The following is an 18,188-nucleotide window of genomic DNA, read 5'->3' on the forward strand; positions in this document are numbered from 1 at the left end:
ATGGAATAAGGAAGAAATACAAAAAAGAAATTACAACCCTGTGGGGACAGAAAGAGGTACATATTATCCCAGTTACCCTGTCTACTTCTGGAATTGTTTCAGAGATGCTCCCAGTGAGTGTATAGATGATTTGGTCATGTCATCCAATTCTTGTTCAATTACCAAAAAAAAGAAAAAAGAAAGCAGTCATACTTTTGGAACAAGCAGACATCTTTTCACTGAGCTATTGAACAACCTGGCAATAGGTACATAAAACTGGGTTTGTCACATTTAACTAACTGCAAAGGGTTCACTTCCAGAGTGACCCCAGGAAATGGCTAAGATCCATGAGTGGAGTTAAAAAGGCCTCCATGAGTGACCTCCCAACGAACTCCACAGACAGGGTATTAACAAAGAAGGATCTATGGCTAGTTACATGCATTTGGTTATACAAATGCAGTGGTTATGAGAGAAATGAAGGAGCTGGTCACAGAGCCAAGAAATTATTGACATTCCTCTCATTCATCTTGTCTATTTCAATGAAGTTTAGGTAGAAATGGTCTGGGGACAAGCTACTATCCTGCTAGTTTTCTTTAAGTTTACTATTCTGTTTGCTTATAGTTGGATTTCCAGGGCTTAGCTCAGTGCCTGGTACAAAATAGGCATTTAATAAATGTTCTTTGTCTGTTGGTCTACTCTCTCTCTCTCTCTCTCTCTCTCTCTCTCTCTCTCTCTGTCTCTCTCTCTCTGTCTCTGTCTCTCTCCCTCTCTCTCTTTCTTTCTCTCTCTCATCTATCATCTGTCTACCTATCAATGTCTATCTATCTATCTATCTATCTATCTATCTATCTATCTATCTATCTATCTGTCTGTCTGTCTGTCTGTCTGTCTGTTTGTCTATCTATCTATCTACCTACCTTAAGGAGTCTGAGCTTATCGATCAATGTAGATAATGCAAGGAAATGGCAGAAGAGTGCAACACACTACTCCAAGTGACAAAAATGTAATACTCATCAGAGACCTACTAAGACATCACTTGGTTTCTAGAATTATAAAAAGGAAACTCTTTTATAAACTATCAGAAGCTAAGTCTTTATAGTACAAATATAGACCCCAAAATATCTTTGAAAAGTCAACCAATAAACTGTACCAGAACCAGGCCATTTATCCCATACAGAATTGGTGTTCACAATCACCCCAATATAATATTGATTCAAAAGAATTAATGAGTATTTTCAATAGCACTTACCATATCAAATACACATTTTCTGAGCTATACGGGACACGGTATTTTTTTGTTTTTCTTTTCCCAGTGCCTAGCACGGTGCCTGGTGCATAGTAGTAGCTTAATAAATGTACTTGATTGAAAAACAAAACCTGTTGGTTGTTCTCCTTGCTTTGAACCTCTCCCCACTCCAGCCCATCCTCCACTCAGCTGGCAAACTGATCTTCCTACAGCACAGCTCTGACCATTCTTAACTCTCTATTCAATAAATTCCAGTGACTCTCTATCACTTCTAGGAACCAATATAAAATCCTCTGTTTGGCATTTGAAGTCCTTCATAGCTTGGTTTCCTTATACCTTAACAAATTCTTAACAAATCCTTGTTGACTTTCTGACCTTCAAATATAAAGACCTAGAAGAAGAAATACCAATCATGTGGGAACAGAATGAAGTGCATACCATCCCCATCATCCTGTCTGCTGTTAGAACTGTCCCTAAGAACTGAACCTAGAGAAGATGAAATTATATCCAAATATTCTGATTCAATTACAAAAAGAAAGCAGTTATTTCATGGACCTGTTCAATAATCTACAGAATATTAAATCTGAAAAATAACAGGATAGTAATTTGTTTGCCGAGCATTTCTATCTGAACTACATAAAAATAGGTGAGATGAATGATATGAATAAAAATAATGGAATGATGAATGAAAAATAATTTATTAAATACTGACCATGTTCCAGGGACTGGGCTAAGCCCTGGGGATACAAATTCAAAAGAAAGACAATCCTTACTCTCAAGGAGCTTGCTTTCTAATTGGGAAACACAACACATATAAGGTAGTGGTGAGAGGGAAGGATATTTTGTTTTAGGGAGATGAAAACTGGGGTGAGCAGAACCATTTCTATAAGGTTTTACTTTTGTGAAAGGCATTTTACAAACATTGTCTCATCTGATCCATGTAGAGATCTTGTTGAGGGAATATGAAACCCAAGAAATACAAAAGATAATGTAAGAATCCCTTATCTGGGGTGAATGATGGTCTGGGTTACCTGAAACAGTAGACTCGTGTGTGCTGGTGGGAAAAAAGGTGAAATATAGTCTAAACATAACACGATTCAATGGATTTGGAGCTGGCTGGATTTTTGGATTCAAAGTATTGTCTTTGGTTCAACATAAATTTGAAAGGTCTCTGGTGTAGTGCCCCAGGGGTCTGTCTTGGATCTTATACCACGCAGCAGTTTTTATCAGTGATTTAAATGAAGGCAGAATTGGCAAGCTTGTCACATTTGAAGGTTACACAGAACTGGTAGGGATGACTAACACGTTGGATGACAGTCAAGTTCCAAAAGGTCTTGAAAGGCTAGAACACTGGGCTGAATCTAATATGAGAAAACTGAATAGGGGTAAATTCTGACATTTAGGTTCAGGAAACTGACATTTCAACTCTAAGATGGGGGAGGTATGGCTAAATAGCAGTTTGTCTCAAAATGAATTGGGGTTTCAGCAGTCTGCAAGCTCAATATGAGTCATCATATGTGGAAGCTAAAAAAAAAAAGACACAAAAAACTAATGGCGCCCCATGTGGCATTAAGATAGGTCAGAGCATCTAAGAATAAGGAGACAATGGTTCCTCTGTCCTAGGCCCTGGTCAGATCACATCTAGGGTACTGTGTTCAGTCCTGGATGCCCCATTTTAGGAAGGACATTGTTCAGCTGAAGAATGTCCAGAGGAGATGGAAAAGCTTCAGGTCCTGTAGAATGAGGATCATTTGGAGGAAGCGGCCATGATTAGTCTGGAGAAGAGAAGCATGAGGATGGGGGGTAGGATGGGATGGGATGCTCTAGCTTCTGTTTGGTATGTGAAGGACTATTGTATGGAAGAAGAATTAGTCCTGTTCTGTTTGAGAGCAGAGGGCAGAATTAAGATCATTATGTAGTATTGGCAAAGACGAAGCACATTTCGACTTCAAGTCAGAAAGAACATCCTACCTTTGGAGCTGAAATACTCCCAAGTAGCATGGGGCCTGTCAGGAGGTAGTAGCTTTCTCCTCATTGGAGATGTGCCAGTGAAGGGTGGATGGCCTCATGCTGGAATTATTACAGAGAGGATGCCTTCATTATATGGGTTGGACTAGAAATTCCTTCCAGCTCTCAAATTCTGTGACTCTGTGTGATGTAAGAGTAATAATAACTGACATGTACCACATGGGCTAATTTAAGGCTTGACACGTGCCTTGCATCTACCTATTTATGCATTTATTTATTTATTTGTTTGTTTGTTTGTTTGTTTGTTTATTTATTTATTTAATGCTGGAGTCTCTAGATTTGCTTTCACAATTATATGTTGTTTTTAAGACACATTGGCTGGACCTCAAGTTAGAGTTTGCAATCTGGCCCAGCTAAAACTTCACTGTGTGTGTCGCCTTGGATGGGCAGTTCATTTTTTCTGGGGTTCACTTTCCTCATCTATAAAAATGGGCTAGAGGATTTGTAAGTTTCCTCCCACCTTGAGATCCTAGGAGTGGACGTCGAGATAAATTGACCGTCCCTGAGCACCCTCAGAAGCAATTGCTTAATGTTCAGGAGAAGGTGTTGGAGGCATTAAATTGGACCATGAATGATGCACAAATTACATTTGTCAGCATGAGGATAAATGATAGACACATAGTCTCATTGGTGTGAGATTATTCCCACTAATGAAGCAGATCGCCACCCATCTGGAGCAACTCTCGGCCATGTCTTTTCTTAAAGTTCCCAAAGGAGGTCCACCCGAAAAGCAAGGGGCCTGTGTTTTAGAGAATCATGAAATTAGAGCTGGAAGAGATGATCCAGTCCACCCCTCCGTATTTTACGGATGAGAAAACTCTGGCTCTGACCAGGGGAATCATCTGCTCGTCAGAAGCTAAACTGAGATCTTCTCTTCCCCACCCCCACTCCATCAATTATCAGTTAAGTAGAAATCTAGTCTGGGCACAGAAGTCAGTCAGCAGGTGTGCACCAGAAACTAAACTGGGAGAGCATGCCCAATCATGCCCTTCTAACCCCTTAGAGGCTATATATACACTGGGCAGCATGCCTGAGTACACTAAGGGGGAACATTCTCTCCTCCCTGCCACCCCTCCCCCAACCCCATGCCCAGTGGACGATCAGACTTCTCCCTCAAACACAACAGCACTGACAAGAATGCAGTAAAGAAGGCTCATGGATCATGTAGTGTTAGACCTGGAGTCAGGAAGATCTGGCTGCCTCAGTCCCTTAGTAGCTGTATGACCTTGGGTAACTTAACTTTTTCTCAGCCTCAGTTTCCTCTTCCGTAAAACTTGGATAGCACCGACCTCACAGGGTTATTGTTTGGATCAAATGAGATAATAAATCTGAAATGATTTTGCAAACTTTAAAGTAATACGTATACACATATATCCATGCATATAGATACATGTGTATTTATATACATACATAGACATAAATGTATAATTGAAGGGAATGTGTTATATTTCAGTTAGAAGTAAAAAAATAAAGATACAATTTTTTCCACATCCAAGTGAAATATATATGTACATATATACATATGTATATGTGTGTATCTTTCTATCTGGCTATATATATATATACATACATACATATACATATATATATACATACATATATGTGTGTGTGTGTGTGTGTATGTATGTATGTATATATAAAAGCTGTGTGACACAATGGATGGAATGCCGGGCCAGGAAGACTCATCCCCCTGAGTTCAAATCTAACCTCAGACACTAGCTATGTGACCCTGGGAAAGTCACTTAACTCTGCCTTAGTTTCCTCATCTGTAAAATAAGCTGGAGAAGGAAATGGCAAACCACTTTAGTATCTTTGCCAAGAAAACCCCAAAAATGGGGTCATGAAGAGTCAGACACAATTGAAAAGACTGAACAACATGTAAATATATACAAATATGTATATGTGTATGTATTTGTGTGTGTGCATATGCATATATCTATATATCCATATATCTCTACACTAACTAGTATTATTAGAGTTAGAAGGGACCACAGACTCCAATCCAATTACCTCATTTTACAGATAAGAAATGGAGGCCCTTCAAGGTCATATAGCTATTAAGTAGCAAAGCCAGAATTTGAACTCAGGGCTGGGGACTCAATGTTCAACACCTTTCCTTCTGTACCATGCAGGGTCAAACATCACTGCCTGCTTTTTGTATGCACTCATAAGATCATGGGCACAGAGCTAGATGGTCCCTTAGAGATCCTCTAGACCAGAGTTTGTAACCTGAGGCCCATGGACTCCCAAGGGGTCCATGGATAGATTTCGGGGGGGTGTCTGTGAACTTGGATGTGAAAAAAAACCTGTATATTTATTTTCCAATATTTTCACTTGTATCTTTATTTTTTATTTCTAATTGAAATATAACACATTCCCTTCAATTACGCATTTTTATAAAGAGTATCATGATTCAGAGAAGTGGTCGATGGGCTTTAGCAGACTTCTCAAAGAATCCATGGCACAAAAAAAGTTTAAGAATCCCTGCACTGTACCGTCCCCTCCTCCCCGATTCCCATCCCCCACTCCCTTCCACTTTCCAGAGGAATGAATTGAGACCCAGATCAATGAAGTCGCTCACTACTTCTAGTCCAGTGCCGGATGCTCTGTCTTCTAATCTAGTCCCTCTTTCCAGCAAGTTGTCTTGCTTGGGACTCACCCCCATGTGCTAATCTAGTGACAGAGCTAAGAATAGAAACCCCAAGTGCCCACTGCCAATCTTTCATTCTAACCTCTAATCTACCAGCAGCAAGGGCAAATGTTTTCAGGAAAACAGGCCTGGCTCTGCTCAAAGGGCAATCACTTCAAAGATGGGGAGCCATGGGGGTCATGAAAAGGGCGCTAGACTTGGAGCCAGGAAAAGTGGGTTTTGAGTTCTCAATCCCCCAATTAGCTGTGTGACTCTGGCCAAGTCATAGTCCCTCTCTGAGAGACAGATGACTCCTCTACAAAATGAGAAGAATAATTCTTTCACTGTTTACTTTTTACTCAAGCTGTCTGTTCTCCATGCTTGGAATGCAAGTCCTCTGCCCTTTAGAATCACTCATTTCCTTCAAAGCTCAGCCTAGGTGCCACCTCCTACAGGAAGTCTATCTGAATCTCTTCCAGGTCCTTGAGAATTCCTCAGCCCCTCAGATTACCCTTATTTGCTTTGTGTATATTTTTTCTTGGTTGAGTGAAAAAATAAATTCTAGTTTTGTAGCCAGACCACCGTTACTCAAATCCCATTTGCCCTGTCTGTGTGACCCTAGGCAAGTCACTGTACCTCTCTGGGCCACTATTTTCTCATCTGTATAATGAGGCAGTTGGATTAGATGACCTTTAAGCCCCCTTTCAGCTCTGAATCTGTGATCTTACATAAATACTACCACATGTATGCACTGCCTTCCCTGACGGAATGCAAACTCCTGGACTATAGGGAAAGTTTAATTTTTGTCTTTGCATTCCCATCACCTAGCAGAGCACCTGGCACATAGCAGGTGCTCAATAAATGCTTTTTGACTAATTGATTGGTTATTCCCCCCCCCCCCCGTGGAAATTGTAGATTCCTCTGTGATATAAACTCCTTGGGGGCAGGGACTATTTTTATTTTTTGTCTTTGTGTCTCCAGTATCTAGCGCATTGTTTTGTACCCATTAGGTGCTTAATAAATGCATATGGAAATGAACTGGGCTGCTATATAAGAGTGAGCTAGTGGTATTTTTTATAAAGTTCTTACAGCTCAATCTTGCTAGAAGGGCAATGGTACACCATCTCAGTCATCACACTAACTTCCAACAACTTTCAATGAAAAAGGTAAATGAAATGATGAATGAGGTGAAAAAAAATAAGAATGGGTTGAATGCTTACTATGTGCAAATGGTGCCAAATGAATGATCTGTTTATGTTTCCATGGAATCACAGATGTCAAGGTGGAAGAGGCCCTGGAGATCATTATTCTACAGTCAGGGAAAGGAGGGCTGAGGCTCTTGCCCAAGATCACGAAGGTAACAAAGGACGGAACATTCGATCTGGGGTCCTTTGACCCCTAGCCCATCCCTCTAAACCTCTGACTGCACTGAATAGGAAATGAACCTTCTGCATTGTCACACAGAGCACATCATTATACAGAAACTCAACATTAAAACATCCAAACTGGAAAACCAAGAATGGCCCCAGAGAATCTACAATGAAACATCCCTCCTCCCAGCACAGAGATGGGAGGGACGGAGTGGGACAGATTATTGCATACACGGTTAAACAAGATCACTGCTTAAATCGTTTTTCTTTGATGCAAGGGCGGGTTCAATTTGAGGGAGGATGGGAAGCAGTGAATATTTAGATGAGTGTATTTAGAAATAACCAATTGTAAAAACAAAAGGTCTTGACAAACTGTACTTATTTTTAAAAAAGTTAGAGCAACTCATCAGATCTGTCCCATAGAAGGAGCCACAATTAAGCTGTTTATCTGGTGACAGGTTAACTTTCAGCTGATTACAAACCCAACTGTTCTCTTCAGTTGTCAGCTTTCCTTGATTTAATTCACTGGAATATTATATCGTATGATTGTGGCATGAGGGATGGGACTTTTCTGATAGCTGTATTTGAAGTCTTGCCAGTAAAACCTCAAGGCATATGCACACACACACGCACACAGACACTATGTATATAATATGTTATATAACATTTAAATTTATATACACATATATATTTATCTTCCCCATTAACTATCTCTGTGTATCTATCTGTCTATCTATCTGTCTATCTATCTATCTATCTATCTATCTATCTATCTATCTATCTATCTATCATCTATCTATCTATCTATCTACCTATCTATCCAACTATCTGTCTATCTATCTATCTATCTATCTATCTATCTATCTATCTATCTATCTATCTATCTATCTATCTATCTATCTATTTATCTATCTATCTATCTATCTATCTATCTACCTATCTATCCAACTATCTGTCTATCTATCTATCTATCTATCTATCTATCTATCTATCTATCTATCTATCTATCTATCTATCTACCTATCTATCCAACTATCTGTCTGTCTATCTATCTATCTATCTATCTATCTATCTATCTATCTATCTACCTATCTATCCAACTATCTGTCTGTCTATCTATCTATCATCTATCTATCTATCTATCTATCTATCTATCTATCTATCTATCTATCATCTATCTATCTATCTATCTATCTATCTATCTATCTATCTACCTACCTACCTATCTATCCAACTATCTGTCTGTCTATCTATCTATCTATCTATCTATCTATCTATCTATCTATCTATCTACCTATCTATCCAACTATCTGTCTGTCTGTCTATCTATCTATCTATCTATCTATCTATCTATCTATCTATCTATCTATCTATCCAACTATCTGTCTGTCTATCTATCATCTATCTATCTATCTATCTATCTATCTATCTATCTATCTATCATCTATCTATCATCTATCTATCTATCTATCTATCTATCTATCTATCTATCTATCTATCTATCTATCTATCTATCTACCTATCTATCCAACTATCTGTCTGTCTATCTATCTATCTATCTATCTATCTATCTATCTATCTATCTATCTATCTACCTATCTATCCAACTATCTGTCTGTCTGTCTGTCTATCTATCTATCTATCTATCTATCTATCTATCTATCTATCTATCTATCTATCTATCTATCTCTCCTTTCCACACTCCTTAAAGGGTTACCTGCTTGCCAGCAGTGAATTCTTGGTTCAGTTTGAACCCAGCTATGCTAGCTTTGGATGAGACGTACCTGATCACAAACACACAAACTAGAATTCTCCCAAACAAAATCTCTAAGACTGAGTCCTGTGAGGAGTATTGCTTAGTAGATGAAATCTAGAAATAAGATCTCTGGCAGATGTGACCATAGACCTGTCACCTGATGGCCTAACCCTAGCAAGCCTCATTATCTTTCTGCTAAAATGGGCTATTTGCTTGGTGGGGTCATGCAGGAGACAGTACTTGTATACGGTGTCTTGGCCTATTTCAAGTAAAGGGCTCTATCTAAGATGACTATAATGACTATAATTAAATTTTCTACTAGCTTGTACCAAGTAGCCAATAAGTAGTTACTAATGTTACAAAGACAAAAGTGAGCTAATTCTTGTCCTCAAGGAGCTTATATTCTATTTCTATAGTTCACATACCTAGTGAAGTGCCATTTGAATTCACAGGAACTTAGATGTAGAGCCAGGAAGATTCTCGGAGGCCGAGTGTAGTCCAACCCCTCATTTTAGATTTAAAAAGCCAGACACTATGGGAGGTCAGTCAATCAGTCAATAAACATTTACTAACATTACATACAGAAATACAAATGTAAAAGTGAACGCCTGTCCCCAAGGTACTAATAGGTACCGAAGTGGTGCATCGATATAATATATTAGTAAATACAATTTATTTTAAATTTAATTTTAACTTAATTTAAATACATCATGCAGATTAGTAAATACAATTTCAGTAGGTAGAGAATTAGTAAGAGGAAAGATGAGAAAAGGGCTGATATAGGTGAAGCCAAGCTAAACCCTGAAGGAAGCTAGAGAATCCAAGAGATGCAAGAGAGACATATTAGGAGTATGAGGCCAGTCTTTTAAAAGCAGAGAGGTGGGAGACGGCCTGAGGGCATGACAAAAAGACCATGTATCAAGAAATAAAATGATGCTTTTCAAATCATGTGTCAGAGTCTTTCAGAGTTCTAATTAAATGCCTGACAATGGATTTGCTACTATCGAAGAGAGCAGAAGGTTTGAAAACATAAACAACTGAAATTAGTGGCAGTCATTCAAGACTTAATATATGTGCACCAATTGATTTGATTAATCATTCATACTGTTGTGTCAGAAGTCTCAAGTTGAGAATGAAAAATCAGGCTGTGGAATTGAGGCATGTGTATTCTTAAAACCTGTGGCTATAAAGATGTCGAGATGTCTGGAATGCTGAAGAACAAGGACATGTGTCTGTGGGAGAAATGTCGGTTATTCTCAGAAACAGCCAGGCTGGAATGACAGCTCCTGGTCAGTTTTTTCTTGGTGTCTCTGGGCTCCCAAGGGCTTTGCACCTGTTCTCTTGATAAAGCTGGCCTATGAGGGAGAATAAAATGAGAAGAGAAATAAGATGATGGAAAATGGGGCATAGCGGTTGGGAAATTCCCTGCTCTTTCAACTTTCATAAACATTCTTCAAGTAAGGCAAAAAAAAAAAAAAAGAGAAGGCTAAGAATATTAAGCATCAAAATTATAAGTTTAAAAACAAAAATGGCAAAGGTATTTACATCATGCTCAAAGCAATTCTCTGGCATCCGTTGCAAATGCAAGGTTTCAATGAGCTTTCCTGAGCTTTCCCTCTTTGAGACAATTAATTTCTGTCGGTTGAATTTGCATGAAGCCACAGATGTCTGGTCTCATATTACTGCTGTTTTTCAGTTTCCACTTAATTTTTTTTTCAGTCTCTTAGTTTGATGAGAAAAAGCGGTTCTCATGAGAGAGAGGCAGTTGATGCATGAGGTGAAAAAAAAATGAAACTAAGCACGCTCCTTGTCTAAGTTATAAAACGTACAAATTGAAGTGCTTTTGAGAGGCAAGGTGATGTAACGAATGGAGTACTAGACTAGGATCCCTGGGTTCAAATTCTGCCTCTGATAATTACTAGCTGTGTGACTACAGGCCAGGTGCTCCACCTCTGAGCCTCAGTCTCCTCACCTGCAAAATGGGGCTAGTCACACAGCATGGTGTAGTGGACAGAAAGCCAGCCTTGGAGTCAGGAAGTCCTGTCTCTGAGATATCTTGACTGTGTGATCGATTCTGACCATGTTATTCAGTGTCTCTCACTGTTCTAGGCAAGTCACTGAGACTATAAATTGCAGAAAAAGGTTTTTCTCTGCATTGGTAAATGGACTTTTCCTAACTCAGAGTTTCCTAAATCAGTGAAATTATAGGCCCAGTCCAAAAATGCCTACAATACCTGCCTCTACCTGATAGAATGTAAGCTCTTTGAGGGCAAGGATCGCTTAACTTTCATACCTTTATATCCCCTGGCTAGCATGGTGTCTGGATACATTAGTTGATGGATTATAGCAAGGCTCAAATGAGATAATTTATGGAAAGTGCTGTAAAAAACTTTAAAGCACAATATAAATTTCAGTTATCATTACCCTCCATTTCCTTTCAAACCGGTTGAATTCGGAAGTGCATACCAAGACATATTTCAATCTATGTTCTGGTTTTAACCTCAACAGATAGAAGTTGCATTTACCCAGATGGAAGAAGTGGAGGAGGGGAAATTCAGCCAGCAATGAGGAACTTGTTCTCTGTCATCTCAGGGTTTCACAATCCCCACAGGAAACATTCTAAATTGGCTAGACTGGAGCTGCAAGAATTAGCTAATCCCTCATTTCGACATGAGGTTCATTTAGGCAGAACATCTTAAATAGCCAGGGAGGAATGAGCTCAGCAGACTGACAGCCCTCTCGAATCATGGCTGAGAGATTCTTCACACTGTCCACATCGAGTTGGGTGGACAGGGATTGGGGGTCATCATCCCCAGACTGGATGAGAACAAGACAAACACAACCTTGAATGAAACCCCTCCCCCTTTCCCATCAAAAAGAATCTTGCAACTTGTCAGAGCTATAAGATGCACAAATTGAAACGCTGTCCCTTCAATGTGTCCCTCTGAATTCTACCATGCTGTTCTTGTATCTGTTTCTGGCCTCTGAACTGGAGCTACCCAGTGTCCCAGCCAAACTCTGATTTAAGTCAATACATCCTGTTTACCTAAGCATTCACACCAACAGCATTGTATGCCACTTTGGCCAAACGGATTCAGGGCCATCATCACAGGGCAGCTGGTAAGTGTGTCTGAATGTGTGGACGGATTAATCAGTTCATCATCAGTCAATCAGCCTCTCTCTAATCTTCCACCTCCCTATCTACCAGTTCCTTCCAGAACCAGCTGCCTACAAACTTGCCCAAGTCTTCTCCATTCTTAAAAAGATAAAATAAACCCTCACTAGATTTCACCATTGCTGCTAACTCTCGTGCTGTGACTCCCTTCAAAAATCCAGCTACACTCATTGCCTCCCCTTCTCCTACAAAACCTCTGAGAACTTACTGCTTACCTCATTGCTCATCCAAAACTGTGCATTCCAGTGTTGCCAATACTCTCCCAACTGGCAATTCAAATGGCCGTTTTTCACAGTCCTTATCCTTTTTTGACTCCTTGACATTTGGTGCTGTTGACCTTCCTTTCTTCTTGGATAATTTCTCTCATTGGGGCTTTTATGACATTGCTCTTTCTTATTTCTCCTCCTACATGTCTGACCATGTCTCAGTCTTCTTTGCTAGATCTTCATCCACGTCATGGCCAATCATTGTGGGTGTCTCCCAGAGCTCTATCTTGGCCCCTCTTCTCTTTTCTCTATGTACTCTCTCTCTTGGGTGTCTCATTAGTTTCCATGGGTTCAATTGTCATTTTTATTTAGTGAATTCCCAGACTGGTATATCTAGCCCTTGTCTCTTTTATGAGTTCCCCAAATTTACCCCACCTATGAATTATGAATTTCCCTATTATTCTTAACTATATAACTATCTTTTCAATCACACAGACTTGAAATTTCAATGTTATCCTCCATTCCTCATTCACATGTGCCCTGCATATACAATCAATTGCCAACTCGCATCGTTTCTATCTCTTTATCTCTTCTAAATATTCTCTTCCTTCTCTTCAATCACACAGCCACCACCTGGTTCAAGCTCTCACCACCTTTCCTCTGCACCATTGCAGCAGTCTTCTAATTGTTCTTCTTGCCTCCAGTCTCTCCCTTTCCTATCCATTTTCCACAATGTTGCCAAAATGATTCTCCTAATGATAGGTCTGAATGTGTCAACCCCCTTACTCAATGACTTCAGAGTAAAATAAAAACAACTCTGCTTTGCTCCTGATAAAGCTCTTCAGCACTTGTCCTCTTCCCACCTTTTCAGTCTTCTTATACTTTATTCCTCACCACCCATGCCATCATATTGGCCTGCCTGATGTTTCTTCTCTTATCTCCATGTCTTTGCGCTGGTAGTCCTCCATGGCTGGAATGATCTCCCTCCCCGTCTTTGCCTCCTAGAATCCCTGGTTTCTTTCAAGAGTCAGCTCAACTGCTACCTTCTATACCTAGCACAATGCTTTTGCCTTACATGCTGCAGGCATTCAATAAATGATTTCTTATTGATTGATTATTTCACACCATGCAGCCAATAAGATCTAGGTAAATTTATATGCCAGATGCATGACCCTTTCCTGAAAGACTGTCTGATTTCTTCCCAATTCACACATAAGGTCCTGTAGCCAAGGTCCTAGGTAAAGGAAAAGTTTTGAGATGGATGCTGAATGGCAACAACAAATCTTTGGGAACTCACTGGCAGATACCAAAAAGAGTCAGCTTCAGAAGTTTCAACTTGATGACTAGAGCCTCATTGTGCTTCCAAGGGAATGTGTGCTCCCTGAGGGCGGGAGATGTTTCATTTATGTCTGTATATCCCTAGTGCCCTAAACATAACAAGCCCCACTCATATGGATGATTCAGGTCTCCAGAGCATGGCCACTGTGTCTTTTCAGGGCTGTAAGGTATGCATGGCTTACAAGCTCCCACTGATATGCTTCCTGCCATGACTCTGGGTTGATTATCAATTACTCATCCAGATAGCTTTTTAGAAAGAGGCATTTATGAAGGTGATATAATAAAGAATAGTTGATTCAAAATATCCTCCCCCACCAAAAAAAAAAAGGTCATGATACATTCTTCAATGAGTATGTGCAGGATCTGGGGGAAAGTGGGCTCAAACTTAGCATCTCTGGTAGAATGGTAACTCATAACTCCCGGAGGTCCCTTTGCTGGAGACTTCCAGATGTTCCCCTTAGGAAAGGTGGTTTAGCCTTCCTGCTGAGCTCTTTGTGACTCCTTGAGTCTCAGTGCAAACTCTCCTTGGCTCCAGATGGAGAGGCCACTATTGATTGATCTTGCGAGGATGCCAGGGGAAGATGGAAGTCCTGATGGTCTCTGATGTTCATGAGGTCCTCCTCATGAACGATAAGATGGAGATGAAGGAGGCTCAGTTCAGGGGCTGTGCTCCTCCTCTTTTCCCTCAATCAATTCCTTCTCAGGGATTTAGCTGGAATGTCCTCTCCTTTTCTCTAGCTTGAATCTCTCCAGTTCTGAGCTAGCTCCCTGGTTAGATGCCAGCCACACAGAGGGTTTCTAAGTTTCCTCAGTCAATTGGAAGACTCCTCATGAACACAACATTCATTTGGGCTCATTCAAGGACCTTTTGGCTTAATCTATGTTTAGGCTTTTTTCCCATCTCTGATTTGAATGGTGCAGTCAAGATGGGTCTTTACCTGGTAAATGTATTGGGACTAAAAGTCTTACACTTACTCCTTGTGTGACCTTGAGGAATCTTCTTACCCTTTTCTAGCTTTAGTCTTATCATTTGTTAAATGAGGGCACTGGAACAGATCACAGATAAGGTCTTTTCTACCTCTAAATCTATCAGCCCATGTGATAAGGGTGGAGAGGTATGCCCTGTTGAAATGCTGAAAAAAAAAATTCTGACATGATGCCACCAAAGCCATCAATCTACAGAGGGTATTTAGTTACAAGGATGAGGTCTGCAAACCCAGAGTGACCCAACAAGGCAATACCGTATTGGATACTTCTTTGGCTTTTCATCTCCCTCTTTCCAGAACTTCAGCTGTAGTCCTGGTTCCAATCCAGTATGATGCCTGTGATATGACCCTGTGTCTGATATGAGTAGACTGTCCTGTTATTTTTGGAGGGTGGAAAGTTAGCTTGTAGCCAAATGCTATTAAAAGCAACATCCTTCCATTCCCTGGTGTCTAGTACAAGTGGGGAGTGAACCTGGAGGTGCCTAATATGACTTAGAGAGAAACAAGATAAGAGGGGCCCTTGACAGTTGTGTTCTGACTGTCCTCTTTCCTCTGGCATCAGTGTCTCTTCAGTGGAAGGAACTCTTGTTTATCAGGCTGATCTTAAAGAGCTAACTCTCTAGGGCTGTCCATTTGCCCTGCAACCATGGATCTGTCTTGTGAGCATGACATTTGGACTTGGAAATTAGGATTCAGTGAAATGTGGGCAGAGGAGGGTTATGCATTCCTAACAGTGAGGGGAGCCAAGACTTCTTGTTCTAACTCTGGGTTACAGCACTTGAGTGATGGTTGAATTCAGTGTGTCCCCACAGAGCACATGTGGTTCATTTAGAATCTGCCATGTGCAAATTGCTTTGGGAGGAGGGAAGAAAGAAAGAGAGGATGGGGGAGGGAGAGGAAGAGAGAGAGAGAGAAAGAAGAAGAAGAAGAAGAAGGAGAAGGAGAAGGAGAAGGAGAAGAGGAGGAGGAGGAGGAGGAAGAGAGGAGGGGGAGGGGGAGGGGAAGAGGGAGAGAGGAAGGGAGAGAAGGCAGAGACAAAGACAGAGATAGAGACAGTGTGTATAGACCTACGAAGAAAAAGACCCATTGCTCAAGATTCTTTTCTAGCGACCAAGGTGAAGCCCCAAGACCAATGCATGGACACATTCAACTTTCCAATAGTTAGGAGGACTAATTCTATACGTGCATTTGTCTGTACTCCTCCAGCTCCTAGCAACAACAGTCACAACCCTATTTAAAATAATAGAGTGAGATTGGTAACATTACTGATTTAACAGGAAATTGGAAGAGTTCCATTCACAGAGCTTAGGTAATTGACACCAACAGCATTTTTCCTGTAATGTACGCACTATGATTGATTTCATTCCCCCAGCTAGACCTCCGAGAATCTCTGAAGCATATTCAGCCATCAGATTACCGTGCAGTGGAATTAAATGAATATTATGCTGCTATCTCTTTCTGAGCTTGTGAAGGAGAGTTTCTAAGTAGCTCAGAGCTGGTGAACAAGTTTGAAATTATAATAGTAGTATAAAATAAAAGATGCCCAGCACTTGAGCATCAGTCCTGAAATGTACCTTTGCCATAAATTCACAGGAAGAAGATGCTACTGCTGATAAAAAAAAAAAAAAGAAAGGACACAATTAAGGACTGTTATTTATGACCATGAGTCTTGTTAGAAACTGTTAAGTGATGACATATTCTCCTGATTGCTTAAAAACAGAAGCATGCAGGGTACTCATTCTTGTACTGGTACCATCAATGCTCCACTTCCCAACTACAAGCAAATAATAATAATAACAACAGCAAGAAGTGACATTTAGAAATAGCTTTACAATTTGTAAAGCACTTTCCTTACATGATTTCACTGGAATTTTTAATATCCCAGTGAGCAGAAAGCTCCAGGTATTATTGTCTGCATCTTAAAGATCTGGAAAATAAAGCTGAGACGTAGGTACCAAGGGTCAAATGATTATCAAGCATCAGAAGCAGCACTGGAACTCAAGTCTTCCCAACTCTGAGTCTACCCTGTTATCTACCCTTTAGACACTAGACTATATTTGTTTATTTGTTTTTAAATACCTAAGTGGGCTTATTTATAAGTGCCTTTATGACTTTTTTTTTTTTAGTGAAGCAATTGGGGTTAAGTGACCTGCCCAGAGTCATAAAGCTAGTGAGTGTTACGTGTCTGAGGTTGGATTTGAACTCAGTGCCTCCTGACTTCAGGGCCCGTGCTCTATCCACTGCACCACCTAGCTGCCCCCTTTATGACATTATTAGGCTACCTTCTATACAAATCATTTCCCCACCCCCTGCAGCTGCTAGAGTTTTCTCCACCAATATTATCCTGTATTTACTTTGTATATATTTTTATATAAATGTATGTATACATACATATATATGCACACATTTGCATATGTACATATACACATACATGTATACGCACAAGTGTATATATTTTTGTGCATATTTTGTACATATTTGCATATATATGCTTATACCTATACATGTTATTCTCTGCCTTTAAATGTCAGTTCTCTGAGGGCAGATTCTATTTCATTTTCGTATCTACAGTGCCAGGCACACAATAAATACTTTTTTTGGTAGGTACCAATGTTTGTAGCATTAAACTTAATGGCAAGCACCTGCATTTGAATCAGAGGTGATAAACCTGGCACCCACAGACTCTCATGGCGGTCTGTGGATAGATTTCAGAGGGTTCATGAATCTTTATTTCAATGTAATTGTTTTCTTTTGTAATCCTCTGGATTTGATTTTATGCATTTAAAAACTTTATTCAGAGAAGGGGTTTCATAGGCTTCACCAGACTGCCAGAGGGTCCCTGACACAAGACAAGTTAAGAATCTCTGGCTTGATTAGGTGAATTTGACACCACCAATTTAGTCCTGAGGGAGTGTCCAACTTTGAAATTAGATCCTCTGACTTTAAATTCAACTTTTTTTTAAAACTGCATCATGCTGGGGTGAAGTCCAGATCTGGATCAGAACCAAGATCTCATTCCAAGATCAACAGACTTCAAAAGTCTTAGTGAGAGTAATTAAAGGGACCTAGGCTAGGAGTACCCTGAAGGATTCTGTTAGGAGAGAACATGGAGGTTATGGGGACCTCACTGAGCTTACAGATTTTACGGTCCTCAGTTTCCTTGTGAATACATGTGTTTTTATCCCTGTCTTTAGGCTTCTTCTACAGCCTAAAGGTCAAATCCAGTGAGTATGTGTATATATCCCTACATAATCCCTACATACATACACACATAAAAAGATATATGTGTGTATATATACATATATGTTTGTGTATGCATGTATATGTGCACATATATACGTGTATGTATGGGCATATGTGGTTTTATTCTTGTCTTTAGGCCTCCTCTACAGCCTAAAGGTCAAAGCCAATATGTATGTTATATATGTATACACACATACACACATACATACATATGCATATCTATATGTATATA

Source organism: Phascolarctos cinereus, unplaced genomic scaffold (assembly GCF_003287225.1).
Source record: "Phascolarctos cinereus isolate Bilbo 61053 unplaced genomic scaffold, phaCin_HiC Scaffold_7;HRSCAF=346, whole genome shotgun sequence".
Lineage (NCBI taxonomy): Eukaryota > Metazoa > Chordata > Mammalia > Diprotodontia > Phascolarctidae > Phascolarctos > Phascolarctos cinereus.